We start from the raw sequence: 22,601 nt of genomic DNA on the forward strand, positions 1-22,601 counted from the left end.
TTCCTTCATTTTATTGAGCACTTGTATTGTAACAAGAACAAGCAAACTTGCAAGAACTCTCCAAGCTTTCCAGGAGCAATCTGATCGACAAGGCAGCCTCTAAGTGTTAACTAAGCTTCATTAGGACCTTTGTAAGCTTTCATATCAGTCTATAATTCGTTCTTTCTTTGATTATTAGTTAAAAGTCAAACCGTCGTTCATATAGTTTGACTTTTCGATTAAACGAGTTTGGCTCTGTCATTTCTCAAATTGAAACCACTTAAATGTTGGTATTTATGTGGGAAACAAACCCTCAAAAGGGTATTCTCTGATTCCCACTCTAAGCATGCTATTTGTCGAGTCAAAGTTGCTTCTAAAAAGTCAACAGAAATCGTTTTTGCGAAAAATAGCTTAAATGGTAATGTAGATGACATGCAATCAGTTTGATCATCAAAAAATAAATTATAATGAATATAAGAATGTGTTTTATCATAATAAACTCGACAATCTTTGGTATAAACTCGGATCGGAACCGAAAGTCTTATAAAACGACTTTTTCGTAGACTATCGATTCGGATCCGTGCATGCATGTTTGAGATCTGTATTAGAGACTATTTTTGACCATTTTTATTTTAGTGTAACTTTCTGGAATTTTTGATACTTGAGTCTATGCTTAGCCGATTCATTTGCATGTCTCCGATTTATGCTTAAAGTTGACTATTTTGCCCTTTTTGATATAAAACGTGATTTTTGGAAAAGTGAAAAAGTAGAAATCTTTATTACTAATTTATAACCTTGCACCGAAAATTTGAGACCAGTTGGTGGTCCAGATTTTGAGTTATGGCCGATAGCGTAAAACTAAAGCTTTATGTTTAATAAACGGCGCATTTCGCGTATAACCCATTTCAGGCCACGTTTTAATATAAAACTTTTTACCCACTGATGTTATATAATATTTTGGGATTTTTGAAGATTTTTATTTAATTTTTGGCTGATCGGATCATACGTCGCTAAGTCGATTCGGTTAATGCGTTTTGACCGTTTAAGCCATAAAATGAGTTTTATAAATCCTTTTGACCCCAAACATTTTTCTACTGATTTTATTTGTTAAATAAATTATTTTGAGCATTCTGGAAATATAAAAATCTCAGCGTTCTTTTAAAAACCCGGAAACGGCTCTAAATCGCATTTTTAGCGTTTTTAGCGCATAGTAAGCGTTATACTCGTATTAAACATATAAGACTCATACCTACTGATGTATTTAGCATATTTTCATATAATAACAGTAAGTATAAATGTTTGAACTCAGATTTCCAGTTTTAGCATTTTTAGCCCTTGTGAAATTACTAAAATACCCCTACGGTGCATAGTTTGATTTTAAATGATAAGTTTTGTATACGGGTCATACCCTACTGTTATAATATGTTAAATGAAGTATATTTACTGTATAAATCAGACCCGAGACTCAGATTTCCAAATTAACTCTTTTACAATCTTTTAAATGACCAAAATGCCCTTCTAAGGCATAAATTGAGTTTAAAATTATTCGGGGCATAATAGAACATAACTCACTGATATTACATCATATTTAAAGCATATTATCTCAGGGAACTTGCATACGACTCATTTGGCTACCCGTAACGCCCTTTTTGCGTTCGGTTCGGTTTACGTAACTAGTTTGCGTAAATTGACCGAAACGGGTCAAACGTTATCATTTTTGTCTCAAAATCCAGAATGTATTTGGTATACCTATATTAAACAAGTATTCAAACTTGTCGGATCTAAATCACATTCTATCCGGTCTTTCGCTTAATCGTGCGCTTGTACCGTATCGTCCTTAAAACTAGCCGGTCAAAGCTTAGGCTTAAATAAAAGACCCGTTAGAAATCTAATAGGTTATTATAAACCTTTGTTCCAGATTAGGAGGCCCAGTAAAAGCTATCTACACTTACCAATTGTGATTCATACTTACTCAGGTAAATACATTTTGACTTATTTTCCCTATACGGGCTTGGGGTACGGTATATAGAGTACCGCTTGATCGAGCGCACAAATCCTGCACCCTTGGGTGTCCAGTTGGAAAAGTTTGTTTGACTCGTTTAAACAGTCTTGTTTTACTTTAGGCTTTGGGGGGTTATTGACCGTGTCCCGGATATCCTTGGCATTATCTTACGAGATGGCCACGACCAGAGCACGGGGTGTAGGCGTACACCCGTCGTGTATAACTCTTTAATGTGGTGTGTCATTTAATCTTTAGCCCGGACAGAAGATCCCGGGCCACCAAAAGTACGAGTTGCATGTAATTCGTTCACAAGTTTATATTGCATAATTATCCCAAGTTAATAAAAATATTTATGCCTTGTGCATTTAAATCAATTTTCAATCATTTTCAAAATGAGTCGGTTGATTTGTATTTACCAGTGTAAACTGACGTATTTTTCCCAAAAGGTTAAGTGCAGGTACTATACGTACTAGGCTGGCTGTTTCCTAAAGAGCGTCCACAATAGTCTCGCAAGCTCGGACGACAATAAACTGTTGAACAATCTATCTTATTTTATTTGATCCGCCTGTGGATCCGTTTCAACTACTTGTGATATTTATTATTGCATTTTATTTAAAGTTGAAATGAATCTATTTCTGCTTCCGCTGTGCATTATTATATTGTATTGTTTGTCTATGATGACGCCAACTACGTCACGATACCCCACACCGGGCCCACCGGTGACACGTGGAGATCGGGGTGTGACAGGTTGGTATCAGAGCCAACGCTGAGTGAATTAAACACTAGTCTTTTGTGTTTAATCTCAGTTACACAATTGCACATTCCTCGATTTTCGAGTCTAGACAAAGAACTTAGGAAATGTTCAAAATTTCGTTTATTTTATTTTTTTTCTAACTTTGTCTCATATATATTTTGTTGTGCAACTTGTTTGATTTTTGACAGGTTCAACATGCCGCCACGAGTTCGAGGAAGGGGACGAGGAGGATTCGCCACCTCACATGATCACGAGGCAGGGCCTTCGCATAGGCGAACCCCATCAGCATCCCACAACACTGCTGCCCACGATCTTTGGAGATCATTTGCTGAACCAGCCAGGCACTCGGTATCACTGAGTACCTCACCATCCCTACCTCACTCCTTTGGGCCACATTCTGAAAATGGGCCCCACGACTCCCATGGATCTTTCATACCTCTTCACCAGTCACCTCACAACTACCCAGCACCCGTTTATCAGGGCCTGTACAACCCTGATGCCTACTTGGATGAACCAGTGGGTCATAACCCACTAGGACCTGAAGACCACTTCTCTGGTGGCAACGAGATGGAGGTCGACGAGGACACCGATCCCTCCATGCCACCGTCCGGCACTCCCAACCATCCCATTGAGATATCGGATGGGTCACCATACGGGGGATCACCTTTCAATGGTGTTGACAGCTACGAGGAGAGGTTTAAGCAGCACGACTTGGTCTATACCCCCAGCTTCCATAACTCCCCCATGCACCAGTCTTACCACAGTTCTCCCGTGCACTCTCAGCACCACTCCCAGCAGCAGCAGCTTCAGCAGCAGCCTCAGCAGCAGGACCCATCTGAGGCCTTCTGGCGCGACGTGGTCACTCCGTCGCCACCACCACCACCGGTTTTGCCTCCTCCGCCTCAGAGGCCAAGGAGGAACGCGCGTATGTCTACGCGAGGAGGGATTCGCATTGGCACCCCTCCGCATGTTGGTAGCAGCCGCTACTCGCCGCTCCACGAGGAGTCATAGATGGGAGAGTCTCCGCATCCCGTCTCAGAGGTTTCTTCTGCGCCTATTGCGCCACTGCCGCCGCAGAACTTTGGAGAGCCCATCCCTGCGTATGCTAGCGCAGCACAGTTCAACCCTTTCGAGCCGACTTTTCCTCCCGGTTATGATTATACGGGAGATCCCTACTGGTTAGCTTCAGGCTACAACCCTCTCAACCAGGAGAGTGCTTTTGGAGGTCCCTGGGCTACGGGACAATCAGCTTTTGGGTACTTACCGCAAGGGTACCAGCAGCCGCAGCCTCCACAGCCACCGCAGTATCAGCCACCGCCGCCGGCGCCGATGATGTCGCCACCGCAAGTCCAAGAAATCCTGCAAGGGATACACGACGTGCGACGGGAATTGCGACAGGAAATGCGACAAGATCGCCGACACAACCGCGGTATGTTCAAGAAGATGGTTGACTTGATTAAGGGTAAGAGTAAGAAGGATTATTAAATCCTTTGGTTGTTAGCTCATTACTCATGTCCCTGCGAGAACATTCATTCCTGAATTCTACCCCTGCGTGGGTATATTTCTCTTGTTCTACCCCTGCGTGGGTATGTTGTTTCTGTTAACCCCTGCGTGGGTTTTGTCTGTTTGTTTGTTTTGTTTGTTGTTATTTGGTTTAGCCCCTGCGTGGGCATGCTATTTGAGAAAAGTCCCGTTTAGGGCAAAGTTGTACTAGTTTACTTTATTTAAAATGGTTAATTTAAGTTTTTCATTTTATCTATGTGCATGAATTTAATATTCAAATAAATGGAAAATATCAATTTTTATTTGATTTGCCATTTAATAAGGATCTTAGTAAGGTAAAACCTAGCTTGAATGTCTTATTAACAGGCCTGGCCAATATGGTAAAACCTGGTTGAAAAGATTCAAATCTCTGTTAACATCTGTAAACATGTTAACATTCCTGGCTAAGCGTGATCTGCAAAATCACACAAGCCACCCTTTTAATAAATTATCTACAGACTATATCTGTATACAAGTCTGATTATGACTTGATACCTACGGGTTATGACTATGTCATATAAAGCAAAAAGGCAGTTGTGGTTTATAACTCCCTGCCAAGTAAAGGATTATTTGTTTAACTATACAATTTTTAATCCTATAAAAATCTAAATTTAAAAATTTAGAAGTTGTCCGAAGTGACTAGGCTTATTGTGCCAATATATATATTTCATTCCATTATAGTTGCTAATAAGAGCCCTGAATGAAATTAATTAAATTAACTATTATGGTTATTAATACCATGGTTAATAAATCGTCTAGAACGATAATACTGTTAGGTTTCTAAATAGACCTTGTCCTTACTTTTATGTAGCTTAAAGCTACATGGCCAAATCGGAAGAAACCAACAGTCATTCTAGGGAGCACCCAGATAATACAAGGATTCACGTCACTGGTGCGGAACTGCAAGCACTGGTAGAAAACGCTGTTGCCAAGGCTATGGATAGACAATTCAGAGAATCTAGCGGGACTCGGAGTAGGACCCGAACCGTATCGCATGTCAAGCCCAAGACTCATTCAGAGGCTCATAGTAAGCCGCCTTCTAAAAAGAATGAGCCGAAGAAGGATGAGGAGGATAACCACTCCTCCAACCACAGCAGCATCCCAAAGCAAGAAGTCAAGCTGAAGCATGACACGCACAGCAAGTCCTGTACGTACAAGTATTTCGTTTCTTGCAAACCCAGAGATTTTACTGGGGAAAAAGGAGCAGTTGATTGCATGACGTGGATTGATGAGATGGATACAGTGGTTGATATCAGCGGGTGTGCTGATAGGGACGTTGTGAAGTACGTATCCCAGTCATTTAAAGGAGATGCTCTAGCATGGTGGAAATCACTCCTTCAAGCTGCCGGTAAGGCCACTCTGTACAGCATGACATGGGATCAGTTTGTAGCCCTGATCAAGGAAAATTTCTGCCCGCAGCATGAGGTCGAAAGGATCGAATCAGATTTCGTATCCCTGGTGATGAAAAACCTCGACTGTCAGGCATATCTTACCACCTTCAACACCTTATCTCGATTAGTGCCATATCTGGTGACCCCGGAGCCGCGAAGGATCGCCCGTTTCATTGGGGGACTGGCACCAGAGATCAAGGCGAGCGTCAAGGCATCAAGGCCTACGACGTTCAGATCAGTAGCTGATCTATCCCTCTCCCTCACTCAAGATGTGGTCAGATTGAGAGCTATTAAGAGCTCGGAGGAAAACAAAAGGAAACGTGAGGACGACACCTCGCGAAGATCGGAGAAACGACACAGAGGGAACAACGACCATAGGAAAGGGTCGGGATTCAAGAAGGGAGATCATCAATCAGGTGAGAAACCCAAATGCAAGACCTGCAAGAGACACCATTTTGGGAAATGTCGCTTAGAAGTAAAATCCCAGTCTCACGAAAAGCGATGTGGAATCTGCAAGTCCACAGACCATAAAGCCTTGGATTGCAAGAGGATTAAGGATGCAACTTGTTTTGGTTGCAACGAGAAAGGGCACATCCGGCCAAACTGCCCAAAGAATGCAAAGAAAGCTGTTGAGGGAAAGAAGACTAATGCGAGAGTCTTCAGAATGGACGCCAAGGAGGCAGTTCTTGACGACAACGTCATTACAGGTACGTTTCTTGTAAATGATGTTTTTGCTAGAGTCTTGTTTGATTCAGGAGCTGATAAGTCATTTGTAGATGATAAGTTTTGTAAGTTGTTAAACCTACCTGTTAAAACCTTAAGTGTGAAGTATGAGGTGGAATTAGCCGATGGAACCATAGAAACCGCCTCGACTGTTCTAGATGGATGTGTTATATCCATTAGGAATCATTCCTTCCCATTATCCTTGCTTCCCTTTAAGCTAGCTGGATTCGATATAGTGATAGGCATGGATTGGTTATCGCATAACCAAGCCCAGATTATGTGCAACAGAAAGCAAGTGGTAGTTAAGACTCCGTCTGGTGAGTCACTTACTATCCAAGGAGATACTCAGCATGGATTGCCGGAGCAAGTGTCCATGCTCAAGGCATCCAGATGCCTGCAGAAGGGATGTGTCATTTATATGGCACAAGTTACCATTGATGAACCAAAGCCGAAGATCGAAGATATCCCGGTTATCTCAGAATACCCTGAAGTATTTCCTGAAGAACTCCCCGGTTTGCCACCGGATAGGTAAGTGGAGTTTCGAATAGACATCATTCCGGGTGCAGCGCCTGTAGCAAGAGCACCATATAGATTGGCACCAACGGAGATGAAGGAGTTGAGGACGCAATTGGATGATCTGTTAGCTAAAGGTTTTATTAGACCTAGCTCGTCTCCTTGGGGAGCGCCAATCTTGTTCGTTAAAAAGAAGGATGGGTCGATGCGTCTGTGCATCGATTACCGTGAGCTTAACAAAGTCACTATTAAGAATAGATATCCATTACCCAGGATCGACGATCTGTTCGATCAGTTGCAAGGAGCAAGCTATTTCTCAAAGATCGACCTGAGGTCAGGTTATCATCAGTTGAAGGTCAAGGATGAAGACGTGCACAAGATAGCGTTTAGGACTCGTTATGGACATTACGAGTTCCTAGTGATGCCATTTGGGCTCACTAACGCACCAGCCGCATTCATGGATCTCATGAATCGCGTCTGCAAGCCTTATCTAGATAAATTCGTCATCGTCTTTATTGACGACATCCTTATCTACTCGAAGAGCCAAGCTGACCATGAGAAACACCTTCGTTGTATTCTCAAACTTCTGCATCAGGAGAAACTTTATGCCAAATTTACGAAGTGTGAATTTTGGCTTCGAGAAGTCCAATTCCTTGGACATGTCGTAAGCGAGCGTGGTATCCAAGTAGATCCCGCAAAAGTAGAAGCAGTCATGAATTGGCAGGAGCCGAAGACTCCTACTGAGATTCGCAGTTTCCTCGGATTGGCAGGATACTATAGGCGATTCATCGAGAACTTTTCAAGGATTGCCGCGCCCCTGACTTCGTTGACTCGTAAGAAGATTAAGTTTGATTGGGGCCCTAAGCAGCAAGAATCCTTCAACATTTTGAAGAAAAAGTTGAGCAATGCTCCAGTGTTGACATTGCCTGATGGTATTGAAGAATTTGTGGTGTATTGTGATGCGTCACATACTGGTATGGGCTGTGTACTCATGCAAAGAGGCAAAGTCATTGCCTACGCTTCTCGTCAGTTAAAGGTGCACGAGAAGAACTACACCACCCACGACTTGGAATTGGGTGCTGTTGTGTTTGCTTTGAAGCTATGGAGACATTACTTGTACGGAACCAAGTGTATAATTTATTCGGATCACAAGAGTCTTCAACACTTGTTCAATCAGAAGGAATTGAACATGCGTCAGAGGCGATGGATGGAAACTTTAAATGATTACGACTGTGAGATAAGATACCATCCAGGCAAGGCAAATGTAGTTGCCGACGCCTTGAGCAGAAAAGAAAGGGTGAAACCAATCAGAATCAATGCCAAGCGCATTGAAATAAGGAATAGTTTGAACGAAAGGGTGTTAGCTGCACAAAAGGAAGCTGTGTTGGAAGCTAACTATCCTGAAGAAAAGTTAGGAGTAACTGAGGAGCAGTTATCCTACGACAAAGATGGAATGCTACGACTAAACGGACGAATATGGGTTCCAGTTTATGGAGGACTTCGGGATGTTATCCTCCAGGAAGCCCACAGCTCTAAATATTCCGTTCATCCTGGAGCTGATAAGATGTACCAGGATCTGAAAGCAAACTACTGGTGGATTGGTTTGAAAAAGTCAGTAGCTGAGCACGTAGCTAAATGTTTGACTTGTGCGCAAGTCAAGGCTGAGCATCAGAAGCCGTCAGGTTTGCTTCAGCAACCTGAAATTCCCAAGTGGAAATGGGAAATGGTGACAATGGATTTCATCACCAAGTTGCCAAAGACGAAAAAGGGAAATGATACCATATGGGTCATCGTAGATAGACTGACAAAGTCAGCTCATTTTCTACCCATCAAGGAGACGTATAGCTCCGATATGTTAGCTCAGTTATACGTTGATAAGATTGTAGCGTTGCATGGTATACCCGTATCTATTATCTCCGATAGAGATACTAGATATACGTCGCATTTTTGGAAAAGTTTCCAACAATCGGTGGGCACTCGTTTGAATTTTAGTACGGCTTATCATCCTCAGACCGATGGTCAGAGTGAGCGTACTATCCAAACTTTGGAAGACATGCTTCGTGCATGTGCGATCGACTTGGGTGGTAGTTGGGATAAGAACCTACCACTAATTGAATTCTCCTACAACAATAGCTACCATTCCAGCATAAAAGCTGCGCCTTTTGAGGCCTTATACGGTAGAAAGTGTAGATCGCCCATCTGTTGGGCAGAAGTTGGAGATGTCCAACTGTCAGGACCAGATATCGTTTTTGAGACATAGGACCTTTCGAAATTGTCGAACGTGTCGGGTCAGTTGCTTATAAGTTAAATTTGCCTGAAGAACTTAGCGCTATTCATAATGTGTTCCATATCTGTAATCTGAAGAAGTGTTTCGCGGACGAATCACTGGTTATACCGCATACAGATATACACATAGATGAGAGTTTGAAGTTCGTGGAAAAACCTTTGTCGATTGAGGATCGACATGTGAAGAAGCTTCGAAGGAAGCATGTGCCTATTGTTAAGGTCAAATGGGATGCCCGTAGAGGTCCCGAATACACGTGGGAAGTGGAATCCACGATGAAAGAGAAATATCCTCATCTGTTTCAGTAAATCTCGAGGTCGACATTTCTTTTAAGGGGGTGAGGATGTAACACCTCAAAAATTACGTCCAATAATGTATTGACACGTGTCATAAGGTTCCGGTATGTGAAAACAAACTTTAGAGGGACTAAAATCGACAAACGATGAAAACTATGGAACGTAAGGGTCCAAAGTGTCAACAATGGATAAATAGACTCTATGATAACCCTACATAATGTTTATAACCTTAAACGGATGGATCATGGATCATACGAAGCGGAAATTGCACAAAAGTGAGGAATTACAAACTATAGGGGCTAAAAGTGTCAACATGTTTAATTTATACCTCTGAGTGAACTTTTGGCAGACCCGAAGCTTTGTAATGCTAAAATATACTCACTAGAATGTGTGGTAAAAATTTCATGAAGTTTCGTTACCGTATGAGAAAGTTATGGCCAAAACCGTACTTGAGGGGTTAAAAGCGTCAACGTCGAATTTCATGGCTTTTCGGTTGAGCGCAAAGTTATCCGAAGACATTACCATGTTGGTAAATGTCCCAAGGTTCTTAAAAACCAAGTTTGGGGGTTTACAAGTCAAAATAAGTAGCCGAAACATCGCGTGCAAGGACAGGGACCAAAGCTGCCGAGTTTGAAAGATGTTTGGCTGATCAGCAGGCCAGGCGACCCGCCTGGACAGGCCTAAGCGGGCCGCGACCCTGTGCCCAGATGCAGAACTCGCGAATTAGACTGTTTTGGCCCGAATTTTGAGTGTTAAACAGCTGGGATCACCTCCCTTTTGCACCAATTAAAGGCCTTGCATGCCTAGGACTACTGTGAGCTCTCTATATCATCTGAATTCCCCCATAAATCAGATCATTCCTTCATTTTATTGAGCACTTGTATTGTAACAAGAACAAGCAAACTTGCAAGAACTCTCCAAGCTTTCCAGGAGCAATCTGATCGACAAGGCAGCCTCTAAGTGTTAACTAAGCTTCATTAGGACCTTTGTAAGCTTTCATATCAGTCTATAATTTGTTCTTGCTTTGATTATTAGTTAAAAGTCAAACCGTCGTTCATATAGTTTGACTTTTCGATTAAACGAGTTTGGCTCTGTCATTTCTCAAATTGAAACCACTTAAATGTTGGTATTTATGTGGGAAACAAACCCTCAAAAGGGTATTCTCTGATTCCCACTCTAAGCATGCTATTTGTCGAGTCAAAGTTGCTTCTAAAAAGTCAACAGAAATCGTTTTTGCGAAAAATAGCTTAAATGGTAATGTAGATGACATGCAATCAGTTTGATCATCAAAAAATAAATTATAATGAATATAAGAATGTGTTTTATCATAATAAACTCGACAATCTTTGGTATAAACTCGGATCGGAACCGAAAGTCTTATAAAACGACTTTTTCGTAGACTATCGATTCGGATCCGTGCATGCATGTTTGAGATCTGTATTAGAGACTATTTTTGACCATTTTTATTTTAGTGTAACTTTCTGGAATTTTTGATACTTGAGTCTATGCTTAGCCGATTCATTTGCATGTCTCCGATTTATGCTTAAAGTTGACTATTTTGCCCTTTTTGATATAAAACGTGATTTTTGGAAAAGTGAAAGAGTAGAAATCTTTATTACTAATTTATAAACTTGCACCGAAAATTTGAGACCAGTTGGTGGTCCAGATTTTGAGTTATGGCCGATAGCGTAAAACTAAAGCTTTATGTTTAATAAACGGCGCATTTCGCGTATAACCCATTTCAGGCCACGTTTTAATATAAAACTTTTTACCCACTGATGTTATATAATATTTTGGGATTTTTGAAGATTTTTATTTAATTTTTGGCTGATCGGATCATACGTCGCTAAGTCGATTCGGTTAATGCCGGTTTTGACCGTTTAAGCCATAAAATGAGTTTTATAAATCCTTTTGACCCCAAACCTTTTTCTACTGATTTTATTTGTTAAATAAATTATTTTGAGCATTCTGGAAATATAAAAATCTCAGCGTTCTTTTAAAAACCCGGAAACGGCTCTAAATCGCATTTTTAGCGTTTTTAGCGCATAGTAAGCGTTATACTCGTATTAAACATATAAGACTCATACCTACTGATGTATTTAGCATATTTTCATATAATAACAGTAAGTATAAATGTTTGAACTCAGATTTCCAGTTTTAGCATTTTTAGCCCTTGTGAAATTACTAAAATACCCCTACGGTGCATAGTTTGATTTTAAATGATAAGTTTTGTATACGGGTCATACCCTACTGTTATAATATGTTAAATGAAGTATATTTACTGTATAAATCAGACCCGAGACTCAGATTTCCAAATTAACTCTTTTACAATCTTTTAAATGACCAAAATGCCCTTCTAAGGCATAAATTGAGTTTAAAATTATTCGGGGCATAATAGAACATAACTTACTGATATTACATCATATTTAAAGCATATTATCTCAGGGAACTTGCATACGACTCATTTGGCTACCCGTAACGCCCTTTTTGCGTTCGGTTCGGTTTACGTAACTAGTTTGCGTAAATTGACCGAAACGGGTCAAACGTTATCATTTTTGTCTCAAAATCCAGAATGTATTTGGTATACCTATATTAAACAAGTATTCAAACTTGTCGGATCTAAATCACATTCTATCCGGTCTTTCGCTTAATCGTGCGCTTGTACCGTATCGTCCTTAAAACTAGTCGGTCAAAGCTTAGGCTTAAATAAAAGACCCGTTAGAAATCTAATAGGTTATTATAAACCTTTGTTCCAGATTAGGAGGCCCAGTAAAAGCTATCTACACTTACCAATTGTGATTCATACTTACTCAGGTAAATACATTTTGACTTATTTTCCCTATACGGGCTTGGGGTACGGTATATAGAGTACCGCTTGATCGAGCGCACAAATCCTGCACCCTTGGGTGTCCAGTTGGAAAAGTTTGTTCGACTCGTTTAAACAGTCTTTTTTTACTTTAGGATTTGGGGGGTTATTGACCGTGTCCCGGATATCCTTGGCATTATCTTACGAGATGGCCACGACCAGAGCACGGGGTGTAGGCGTACACCCGTCGTGTATAACTCTTTAATGTGGTGTGTCATTTAATCTTTAGCCCGGACAGAAGATCCTGGGCCACCAAAAGTACGAGTTGCATGTAATTCGTTCACAAGTTTATATTGCATAATTATCCCAAGTTAATAAAAATATTTATGCCTTGTGCATTTAAATCAATTTTCAATCATTTTCAAAATGAGTCGGTTGATTTGTATTTACCAGTGTAAACTGACGTATTTTTCCCAAAAGGTTAAGTGCAGGTACTATACGTACTAGGCTGGCTGTTTCCTAAAGAGCGTCCACAATAGTCTCGCAAGCTCGGACGACAATAAACTGTTGAACAATCTATCTTATTTTATTTGATCCGTCTGTGGATCCGTTTCAACTACTTGTGATATTTATTATTGCATTTTATTTAAAGTTGAAATGAATCTATTTCTGCTTCCGCTGTGCATTATTATATTGTGTTGTTTGTCTATGATGACGCCAACTACGTCACGATACCCCACACCAGGCCCACCGGTGACACGTGGAGATCGGGGTGTGACAAAATGCCCTTTGCTTCCACAACTGAAGCATCCTTGGTTCTGCCCCTTTCCGTTACCATTCCTATTACCAGCACCATTTCCATTCCGATTCTTTCCTTTTCCCCAACAGTCCTCAGTATGGTGACCCAGCTTTCCACAGTTTTTGCATTTTGGAATGCGACAAACCCCTTCGTGATGACGCTTGCAATTGTTGCATATGGGCAGAGTGCCCAGGTATCTTTTGGCAGGTGCGTCATTCATGGTTGCAAGAGTTTTCGCCTCCTGTGGCGGGTTGGGGTCACGTTTCCTGTTGTTGAAACCCTTGTTATTACGTGTCGCTTGATTCAGGTTCGCATGCTTCCTTTTCTTGTCACCAGACGACTCAGCATGCGTCTCGGTCTTTTCTGTTGGGTTCAACGATAACTTCTTCATTCGAACAACATCTTCAGTAAGGCTGACAGCCAGAGTTACAGCCTCAGTGATTGTTGCGGGTTTGGCCGAAGTTACCAAGCTGCGAAATTCAGGAGCCAATCCCCAGATGTAGCGCTCGACACGCTTAAATTCAGGAGTCACCATGTAGGGGATCACTCTAGACAAATCATGGAACCTTCGAGTATAACCAGTAATGTCAGCACCTTCCATGGTCAAATGCCAGAATTCAGTCTCCAACCTTTGGAGTTCAGCACGAGAGCAATACTTCTCTCTCATTTTCTCCTTCAGCTCATCCCAAGACATGCCATATGCGGCATCATCACCCAGAGTTTGGACTTGCAAGTTCCACCAAGTCAAAGATTCATCAACAAACAACCCCGTAGAAAAAGTGACTTGCTGATCTGCGGTACACTTGCTCATACGGATAGTGGCATCAGTCTTTTCCGTCCAACGTACATAAGCCACCGCACCTCCAGTGCCATCGTAGTTCAGCGGTTTGCAGTCGAGAAACTGCTTGAAAGTGCAGCCCTGAGCTGCGTTTCCTCCAGATGAATCTCCATTCCCATTGCGCCTTGCATTGCTTGGTCCTCCACTCTCTTCAGTACGGTTCGCCTCGTACTGGGCGATAGCTGCGGAGATCATTTCCTCCAGTAGGGCGTTTAGCTCTTCAGCAGTCCTTGGCAGTGGGGGAGGAGGAGGTTGATCATGAGCGTTCACAGCTCTTCTGGGTGCCATGTTCTGACAGAACACAACGCAATAGGGTTAGACATTTGTTTGATATCGTCATGCGAGACAGTAGTAGTATATATATACAGGCATATACCACATAAGTGACACCAAACAATCTGCCAAACGTATCAATTCATACAGCAACAAACATGCATAAATAGATAAATACTGTTGTGTCATAAGATATTCACATTGCCGGTTCTTGTCTTTATACCCTAAATCATTACTACAAAAGAGTATTTAATTGGTTGGGGGATGGGTGTTCACGTTTGACCTTTTATTACACTGAGGGAATCTATACGTGACAAGACTTGCTGTGGTTTCTGTGCACTGAATTCCATAATTATGTATGCATTAATAATTACGTAACTCCTTGCACAGTCCGCACAGTTCGTTTCATCCTCGTATCTCTTCCTTCAGATAGGCCATTGTTTTCAGACGAAGTCACGTATACCTGTGACATTCTACTTCTAGTATATGTATATATCAATTATCACACATACTTGCAAGTAATTCTTAATCACAGACAAGTGCTACTCCAGTGCACCCTAAGTCTCGTAGTGTCTTTTCTTGACTCTTGTAAACAGTTTCAGGTAGTGGATGTCGCGGAAAGTTTTATGCAATGAAAATTTTTGAAAAATTTTTTTCGTGAAAGGATCCTAAAGATTGTAGACTAGACTCGAGAAGGAATCCTGGTTCACTACAATCGCAGCTCTGATACCAATCTGTCACACCCCTTTCTAAGGCGGAAGCACGAGGGGTGATCATGAAAGGTTTTCATTGCATACGATTGGTAAACATACTACATGCTCATAAAAATAACTTCAAACACCATTAACATTACATAACGGAAAACATAGTTTAAGTGTTTACATCACGAGACAACATAATGTCTGAAAGTTTACAACTTTATTTAAGGATAAACATAAACAACATCCAGGAGCATGAGTAAGACCGCGCACACATCCACTTTAGTTACTTGAAATACATGTGAGTTTTTGGAAAAACGTCAACATAATGTTGGTGTGAATTCATGCAGTTCTTGTATTGAACGTTTGTATACTTTGTATGAAAACATGGTATGTATCTTGTATAAATCAAGTATTCTTGTATAAATCAAGTATTCTTGTATAAATCAAGTATTTCTGTATGTATCTAGGTTGTTAATGGGTTGCAAGGCCATTAACATGTGACACGACATAGGAAGCAACCAAACCATAGGCATTTTTCTAGTTGTCGATTCACGACTGAGACACAAAAGCACTACTCGGTACTAGTTTTCACCAAGAGTGTGGCTGCCCGAAAACCCATTAGATCTAACCTTTTGTTCTACAATCTTAGTATGTACACGATTAATGGTGCTTATGGTACCCTATTCGTGACATGATTTCTCGTATCATTCCTCAATTCTTGTATCCATCATACCATTTGTAAACATTGTAACTTTTGTAACATGTATTTCACCCCCGAAGTTATAAAACTGAAAACAGATAAAAGAAAAGGGGGAGCATGAACTCACAACTTTGCGTTCCTTGCGCCGTAAACTTCACCGGTTTTTGCTTATCTAGCATCGTGACCTACATGCGTTTTATTAACGTTAGTCACTAGACTTGTGTCGCACAAGTACAAGTCACTATCTTTTGTATATGTGTTCTTGTGTGTTAAAAATAATTTATATTTTTAACTATGTGTATTACTTATATTATTTTCTCAACAATAAATACAAGTTTCTTATTTTTCACCCGAATTATGTATTTTGTCCAAAACTTCATTTCATGTTCGTAACTTGTCTAAGTTATTTATTCTATGAAGAAATATATTTTCATAAATATATTCTCTTGTACTTGTCTAAGCATATTGTATGTGTATTTTTGTATTTCACTCCTTATAAGTATTTAGTGTATTTTCAAGTCCTAATACACTATTACATGTAATACATACTACATACACTTAACACAAAATTTGGTGATCAATAAATATATATATTTTTCTCAAAAATATACATACTTAATATCAAATTTTAATCTTGAAGAAATCATCATTTCTTAACACAAAAATTGGGGAAACTTTGGTAAATATTTTTAGATACATTTTTAGAGAATAAGTTTCTCAAAAAACTTATATTTTTCTAAGTATCAAAATTTATAAAAATTTTGACATGGTTTCCCCTAAAAATGGAGGTTTCCCATGTTTTTCAAAACATGTGTTTATTTTCTTTTAAATCATCATCAAACATCAACAACTTATTCAACACTTATCAAGTGCCAAAATCAAGTAAATCACACTACATCATGAACTTGAAGTTTTTGTGAAAACTTGTAGTAACTTACCATGTTATTTAGTAGGTTTAGTTACCCTTAAAAACATGGTTGTTTGTTTGTGAATCTCATTCTTGAAGGAGTTAGTCATTTACAACTTGTAAGATGATTTTTCTAAAAATATTTCTTTTGTATTTTTCTTGTTTCATAAGTGTTTATACACTTGTTTTTCTAATAAAAATAGTGTAGGTTTAAGTAAAAACCAAGATCTTCTAAAAATCACATTTTAAACTTGGTTTTTTTAGAAAAACCATTCATACATCTTAGATCTATAAGTTTACTAGCTTACTTTGTTTGTTGTTTTCCAAGAAATCATTTATTCATCAAGTTCATGGTTATACATGAGGATGATCTTCTTGTGTTAACACATAATCATCCTCTAACTTGCTAGATCATGTGTTTAATCACAATCTGATGTATAAGAATTTATACATCTTTTAAACGTCAAAAACGCCCCGTTTATGCGAAAACTCTTTGTATTTTCATTGATTTTGGTACTCATTTGAGTTGTTTGTGAAAATACAGGTCCGGGCTTCGGCCCGGTGATGAAACGGAGGCTTTTGGAGCAAAATGGAGCGAAAATGATGCATTCCAGCAAACTGCCAGATACGGCACTACCGTGCCAAACAGTGGCACAACCGTGCCAAGCCTTCCGACATCGGCACTCTCAGCCAGCACTAGCATCCAGCAGCCAAACCATCAAAATTCAGGGGAGCACGACCGTGCCAACCACTGGCACGACCGTGCCAGGCCAAAATCAACCCCTGATCAGCTCGTTTCCGAGATCGGTTCAGTTGTTATCGAGCACTATTGACTCGCACGACCAGATCATCTCCGAGCATAGTCGTGCGACCTCGGGAACATTTGAGCGGGATTTTTCCCAAAATGGTAGCAAACAGGGTCAACAATCAAGAAAGTGGTTCTGACACTTGCCAAGCACGACCGTGCCAAAAGGTGGCATGGTAGTACCAAACACCCGTAGTTTAAATACGAGTTCCTAGCTCATTTGCAAGGGAGTTAGAGCATTTTGGTGACTTTTTCTCTCAAGAATCTGGTCTTGGAAGCTTGCTGGAGCCAAGAGGAAGCCTTGAAGAGGACTAAATCACTTGAAGATCTACTCAAACACCATTTTAATCTTGTCTTTAACTTGGTTAGCTTACTACATTATGAACAATTTATGTTTCTTTGCACTTGATTTGGTAGCCGTGAGCCTTATGGGCTAAACATTTGAGTTGTCTAAACTTTGTTGAAGCTAATGAATATGTGATAACATGGAAGTAGATGTGATGATTGTTCTTGTTAATCTTCATGTTGACATTTAATCTTGTTCTTGGAGTTCTTGTACATGCTTAAAGTTCTTGTTCTTGAATGTTTGCTCATAAGTATTTACATGTTGTGTTGGAAAGCCCATGAAGAGATTATGATTATTGAATCTTGTTAACTTGTTAGTATGATTCATAGCATGAAACTAGGAATGGTGATTGCTAATGTGATTGAATGATGATTTGAGCATGTGTATGAATTCTTGCATCTAGATTTGGAAAGATCAAAAGTATGTTTATATGGATTCTATAGTTTGTGTTCATGTTAGTTTGATGATTTAGGCCAAAATTGTTAGCTAGCATGACCATGCTTGTGGTTAATATCAAGAACATGATGATAGTGCCAACTACTTGAAACCAAGTTAGGGTGATTAGTGTGTTGTTCATATTAGTTTTCCCTAATTTGTAGAGTTAGGAGTTTTGACAAACAAATAACTCATGATTAAAGATTAACATCAACTTAGCAAGTGAGCTTAAAAGAATAATTTTTAGGTGATTAGAATGTTAATTCATTTTTAGTTTTCCTAAGAATTATAGACTAGGAAGCCTTGATTGGGGACTTAGTCAAATTTTAGAGCTTGCATCATCACAAAATCTTCCACCTTGTTGTCATATGTTTGTTAGTGGAGACTTAGTTTAGGCAACCCTTTCTTAGATATTGTTCTTTGTTAGAATTTTTAGTAGTTTATTTATTTGCATGCTAAGTTAGAAAAATCAACCCAATCATTTGAAAAGGCTTTAAAGTAACAAAAGTTTAGTATCGAGACACCGCATCCACGGATTGATATCCGATTCTTACCGATTAGCTATATTACCACCCGACGGGTACACTTTCCCTTTTGTGTGTGTAGTTAGTTTCTAGGTGAAAAACCATTTTTAAAACTAAATTGTGTGCAGAACAAACTCAATTAAAAATATATTTAATTCACGCACATCACAATCTAACAAGCTTCATGTATTGATCAACATCAATATTTCTAGTAATCAACAAGCAAACATTACACATCTACTAAACAACATCATTTCATCAAGATATCATCATACTTCACCTTATGTTTCAAGATTCATGTGCAAGTCTTTTAATGTTCTTATGATAATCAACATGTTATATCTTTTAACCAACTAAAATGGAAGTAAACAAGTGTTAAAAAGATCTTACTACTAGCTTGAAGCTAGGGAAGAACAAGATGAAGGTGGAGTGGATAAAAGCAAACGAGTGAGGTCCTTCAAGATCCGAGAGTTCCGCACTTCCTTAGACACCTTGTAACACCTTGAGAAGTATGTAGATTGAATGAACTTGAAACAAAACAATGGTGGTGTGCTGAAGGGGGGGTCGGCCGAGAACAAGCCAAGGGGAAAAGGAGGAGAAGAGTTGTGGTGTGTTGGTGTTGATGATCATGTTCTTATATCCTCCTTAGTGCTAATACCCAAAGGTTTATATGTTCCTCATAGTACACACATGATCTTTCCAAGATATCAAGGTAAATCCAATGAAGATTATGGAAGATCATGGGAAATATTTAGCAAGATTTGGGTGGTGGGGCCCCTCATAACCGTCCACTATATGGGGGGGGGGGGTAAATGAATTTTTTTTTTGAATGGTCAGTAGGTAAATAATTGATGGTTAAGTGTTAAGTCTAGTGTTTAATGTATTCCTTGCATTGTGTAGTATGTTTAAGTGTTCGGGAACCATAACTAGCTCAGAAAAATAAGAACAATGCTTCTAGCAATATTTTTGTGTTCCGGGTAATGTCCGATTGTTCGGTTAGATACCGGTTCGTTAAAGTGCTAAATTGCACCGTTTAGTGTCCTTTATGTATCCTTTTGTGACACTTTCAATTCCCAGCACTTAGGGAAGTATTCTGGATCAATTTGTCATATTTTTACATGCCACAATCTTGTTATAAAGCTGAATTTTGCTGAAATATGTAAAATTCTGCATTTAAAGTGTGTTTCAGGTGCTTTTTAGTGCGTATTTTAGCTTCCGGAAACTCTATATGTTAACCCTTGTATGTACTCTTGGGTTTTAATGTATTCTTGACGTTGGACCTACACCTAGGCTCCAATTCTATTGTCTAACTGCTTTCTGCAGAATTGTTGACACACTGTGTCTTACCGGTGAGTTTACTAGTATTTCTGACGCAACGCTGTTCATTAATGCATAAAGCAATATCTTGTAATAAAAGACGTGCATGAATTCACTTGTATAGTATGTAATCAGACAATGTTGACATTTAAGCACATAATTGCAGTCATTAAATAATAATTAAAGTGTACGGAAATTACCGGTTGGGTGCCAGTTGTCATAGTCGTCATAGTCCAGGTCATACCTCGTCATGTCCCCCAGTCCAAGTTATGAAATGAAATTCATGAGATCGGACTTAAAAGAAGGAAAAGTCAAAATGCACCCTGGGTACATATTTCTCAAGTAGGAGTACAACACTTTTTTGAATATGGCGGTGATGTGAAAACGGGTCCCACGGATGACGCCAATGAAGAAACACTGACCTGAACGGTAAGGCTCCGACGAATACTTCAACTCTTGGCGATCCGAACAGATGGCTGCAAAACAGAACACCATTAGGACTCGTTACAGGAATGAGGTTATTCCTGTAACCACCCTCCGGCGTGAGAATAAGTCTCGGTAATTTGGGAGTAAGAAAGTATGTAGAGAGAGAGTTGGTAAGAGCAGAATGTCTATACCTTTGATGTTTACCTCTATTTATAGTTTACGATTAGGGTTTCCCGTAAGTTAGGAGATAATCTGATGATTTAGGGATTTACATGATCTTCCCAGAATTTTGGAGATTCGGTTACCTAGTTTATCCATGCAGAATGGAACATTCTAGAATAAACGTGAATATAATTGATTATTTATAATAAAATAATAGGTAATGACCGGGTTGGGTTAGCCGGTCCGGGTCATACCTCGTCAGTTACCTTAGCTAAGTCCGTCCTTTAAAGCTTCCCCTCATACTACTTATCCCTTTTTAAGGCTCCTAAGGCAATAATAAAAAAACTCGAAAGTCTCCGAAGAGATTTTATACGGGGGAAGACCAATTGGATCCAAAAGATACGATGGGTGAAGCGCGAAAAGTTCTTGAAACATAAGGCCTTGGGCAGAGTGGGCATAAGGGGTATTGGGGACTTTAATGACGCAATGCTAGTAAAATGGTGGTGGCGGTACAAAGCCGATCCCAAGCAACTTTGGGCAGGAGTTGTTTGCTCCATTCATAGTACTCTTATTGATAAAAAGTTAGTGTGCAAAAATTAGGCGTCAGGCATTTGGAATGGGAGTATGGACGAAGTTATGAAGAAAGATGGGTTAGCCATTGAAGAAAAGCTTCGGGTCGATGTAAATGATGGCAAAGGAACTAGATTCTGGAAAGATTTGTGGGTTGGAACGATTCCTCTAAAAAAACTCTTTCCCGGGTTTATATCGGATTGCAAAGAACAAGAATGGTACGGTGGATGATCATATTCTTTCGAGGGGGTGGGTATTAATTGTGGCTGGGAGTGGATAAAAAATTCATCCTCTGATTCAGAACGTTCCAGCATTAGAAATTTGATGCAGCTGCTGAACCAAGTGATCCTTAAACTTGGGAACGATAAGTGGACGTGGGCGAATGAGGTGGGGGTCGAATTTTCGGTTAAATGTATTAGAAAAGAGCTTATTAGTACCATATTTGGACCAGAAGAGAATCTCAATTTCAGATGGAATGGATGGGCTACCTCGAAGGCAAACTTCCTTGTTTGGAGAGCATTACAAAACAGGGTGGCGTCGAAGCAAGGGCTCATGACGAGAGGTGTAACGCTGCCATATGTTCTCTGCGATCGCTGTGGCCTGGAGAATGAAGACTCAGCCCATATTTTTGCTAATTGTCTCTTTGTAAAAGCCATTTGGTGGCAGGTTTTTAGGTGGATAAAAGCGCCGATCGACCCAAACTTAACTCGCTTGCTGCCATTTTTAACGCCTTTCACTCGTGCGCGGGGTCGCAACGCTGGAAGAGGATTGTTCACACTGTTGCGATTGTGATGGTGTGGAGGATTTGGATAGCGCGAATAAAAAGGTCTTCGAGGACTTTTTTTTATTCTGGTTTGAAAAACGGTTGACGCGATTAAGGAGGATGCTTTCGTATGGATATGTCATTGAGCAAAAATCCCATCCCCTACATGGGACCACTAGATAGATTTTGACGTTTATGACTTATTGCAACCCTTTTAGCGTTTTGCTTTTTTTTTTGAACGGCCGACAGAAAATTTTTATTAACGGTAGCAAGATGCTACACACCAAAAATGTACACCGAATTACATTACACAATCAAACCAAACCAAAACACAATATCATTACTACATCACAAACGTCCTAGATTAAACCGACTCCAATCTTCCCATGTTAAGGTTGGTGCTTTAGCTCGATTTTTGATCCATAAGTATGCCACCGACTTTATTTCATCAAGAGTTCTCGTGAGATTAGGGACCGCCTGTCTGAATACTATCTCGTTCCTCAGTTTCCATATACACCAAAAAGCCACCAATACTACGGCATGAATAACTTTCCTTCTCCGCAAGCCCGAACTGAGTCCATGTAGTGTGAGAAGGTCCTTAATACCAAACGCAATAATCGGTTGTAGCTTAAACCAACCCGCCAAATTCTGCCACACCATTTGTGCAAAATGGCACGAAACAAAAATATGATCGCTCGACTCACCGTACTCACCACAAAAAACACACATTTGATCTTGAACTGGT

This window comes from Helianthus annuus, chromosome 16, assembly GCF_002127325.2.
Source record: "Helianthus annuus cultivar XRQ/B chromosome 16, HanXRQr2.0-SUNRISE, whole genome shotgun sequence".
Lineage (NCBI taxonomy): Eukaryota > Viridiplantae > Streptophyta > Magnoliopsida > Asterales > Asteraceae > Helianthus > Helianthus annuus.